The 2,500-nt window shown below is 50.3% G+C and overlaps 2 long non-coding RNA genes across 9 annotated transcripts in view; one reads left to right on the forward strand and one right to left on the reverse strand.

Moving 5' to 3' along the window:
* LOC147010786 (uncharacterized) overlaps nucleotides 1–2,500 on the forward strand; it is a 151,359-nt gene that overhangs the window by 11,656 nt on the left and 137,203 nt on the right. The window contains exon 1 of one of the 8 annotated variants that reach the window (XR_015052386.1): nucleotides 2,328–2,500. This exon is cut by the window's right edge and continues 18 nt beyond it. The exons of the other annotated variants lie outside the window; for them this stretch is intronic. This is a non-coding gene — a long non-coding RNA (uncharacterized LOC147010786). Of the gene's footprint in view, nucleotides 1–2,327 lie in introns of those variants that run through there. 8 annotated transcript variants of the gene reach the window in all.
* The window catches only part of LOC147010787 (uncharacterized), a 12,969-nt gene that overhangs the window by 2,186 nt on the left and 8,283 nt on the right, over nucleotides 1–2,500 (reverse strand). The window contains exon 2 of the long non-coding RNA XR_015052389.1: nucleotides 1–587. This exon is cut by the window's left edge and continues 2,186 nt beyond it. This is a non-coding gene — a long non-coding RNA (uncharacterized LOC147010787). The remainder of the gene's footprint in view (nucleotides 588–2,500) is intronic.

Here is a 2,500-nt window from a genome sequence, read left to right on the forward strand (position 1 = left end):
CCCCTGGGCACCGAAGTAGTTGGCTAAAGTAGGCCATGGGTCCAAGGGACCGAATTAGTCTAATGGGCACGGGCAGCACACGGAAACGGGACGCGGAGCATCAAAATGCCACGTGGGCATCAACGGGGAAAATGCCAGAGAGGGAATCCCCCACGTTCATACGAAGTAGGTAGGCTCGGAGACAGCCTCAGCGACCCGGGGGTGCCGTAGTTCGAGTTCGGCAGATGGGTTTCCCTGCCAATGGAGCCACGCTGCCCAGCCACGAAATTGTGCAAGAGCATGAGAGAAAATTTGCGGGCCAGGTCAAAATTAATAACGAACACCAACACAGGCGACGGGAATCATGGTTTCTAGAATCGATAGTTTAAAGAGACAGGTGTGTTGAAAAGCCCCGGGGATAGATTGACGTTAATAAATGCCAGGATAGATAGGAAACATGTACCCCTTCACACCATCCATCCCTTCGCTGGTCGTAGGCCGCTGGACTCATCTTGGGAGATTGCTGAAATCTGAGGGAGTTGTTCTGATGCTGCACTGGGCCTCAAGACAGATTCACAAGTCTCTTCCTTAATCCCCTCAAAAAGGATCTTAGGGATTGGGGAAAGACGATCAGGACAGGTTAGCCGAACAAAGACGATAAGGGGGCTAGGGACACATAATTATAAATAAATAAATGAATAATTTTAAAAAGTCTAAATTTCGTTGTTTTTTGTTGTTGCAAGCTAATGGGGGTGGGTATGGACAAGGATAGGCATAGGCGATAGGTTAGGGGGAGACCGTAGGGTAGGTCCGAGCCCGTTTTCAGACCGGCCGGCGCCACCACCTCACGAGACCAGACCGAGGCCGGCCAGCTTCATGTGCCGAACTCTTGTGCTGCATCTTGCCTGGTCTGCGTTTGCCATACCATGCTTTGCCTGCCTTTGCCTTGCCTCCTTACCTGCCCATGTCTTTGTTTGTTTTCCCATGTCACAACCTTCACCATGTGCTCCAGGACCATTGCTGAAAGTGTTTTGCAAGGACTGCCATGCAGGCAGCCACATTACCGGGCACTGCACTGAGCAGCCCGGATATCTCTTTGTTGTTGCATGAAGGCCAGTTCAAATGGACCGGGGACTGCACTGAGCAGCCCGGAGATCTTGTTGCATAAAGGCCAGTTCAAATGGCCTGTGAAACGGCGTATGGCCTGCCGTGTTAGGGTGAGTTGCCTCCAGCAGCAGAAAAAATAGAAAAAAAAAGAGAAGAATTCAACGACAATCAAGGGACCTTTGAAGGCCCCAAAGACATCTGACCATCAACACCTGCTGTGCACTCATCCACAAATGTTAACTTTACTGTGTTTTCTCTCCTCAAGTCACAGGTCCTGGGCCATGGTAGTGTAAATATTAGGACTGTACATAATTTTAACAAACCTGTTGTTTGTTTAGCACCGGCAATGTAGTTAAGTTGTCCGAGTGAGTCTGCTAGTTTAGTTACGCAACGCACTAGGTTATTTTTTTCGGGACATGTATTCAAAATGTCGCACTCAGGGATCCGAAGGTAAAACTTACGAGGGGAAAACCTACACCTGCATGCCACACGAAAATTAACGACTCGGGTCGAGTCTATAAAAAGGGGGGGTAGTGTTACGGAACTGGAAACCATAAGCATTCAACATACAGATGTCCCAAAAGTCAGTTATGTCGTTAAGTATGTGTGTAGTCAGATCCTTTTCCTTTTGTCGAGTGGGAGAATCAAAGGCGTGCGTTTTCTTTTTAGTTAGGTTATTGAATCTTTACATCCAAAAAACCCTCCAACAAGGCATCGAACAACCATACCATCTGCATGACCCCTCGGCCCATCACAATCCACCACCAACCAGCTGCCTTCTCGCACCTTAACGTGCCAAGGCAAGATCTTGCGGTTCCGGTTTCTCGGCTCCCACGAATGTTGTAACTCTTTCACAACAACCTTTGCAACATTGATACTGTTACTCGTCAAGTATGAACCTGCGTGGAAGAGTAGCTGGGGTTTCCTGGCAGCGGCCGTTGCAGCGTTGAAACTGTTACTTGTCAAGTGTGAACCCGCGTGGAAGAGTGGCTGGGTTTTTCCGGCAGGGGCCAAGGCCCCGTCCCGGAAAGGTATGCCGTAGGACCCTGTCCAATCAAAGGCGGACAGCGAGGTGTGTTCACCAAGGCCCCTCCCCCGCTGAGGGAGGTCCATAAATTTCCAAGCACTCTCTGAGGCAGGGGTCTTTTTGGGGTCTTGCAGAGTTTTTGTGGGTCTTTTTGGATAATTTGGAGGGTTTTTGCTGTCACTAAAGGGTTTTTTGCTGTTAGGAAGGTCGTCGAGGCAGTGAACGTGTCTCTCCTGGCCCTCTACAAGGAAGGAAAGAGCGACTCCGACCCCCCTCCGTGGACCCCGTTACTCACCACCCGAGCTCTGCCACGAACCTCGAGTCCCACACGTGTGACTGGGGACCAAACCAGCACCCATTGTCAGGTGCCACAGCACGGAGTACCCC

This window comes from Eptatretus burgeri, chromosome 16 (genome assembly GCF_056783735.1).
Source record: "Eptatretus burgeri isolate ZD-2024b chromosome 16, Ebu_testis_v1, whole genome shotgun sequence".
In the NCBI taxonomy this organism is placed as follows: Eukaryota; Metazoa; Chordata; class Myxini; order Myxiniformes; family Myxinidae; genus Eptatretus; species Eptatretus burgeri.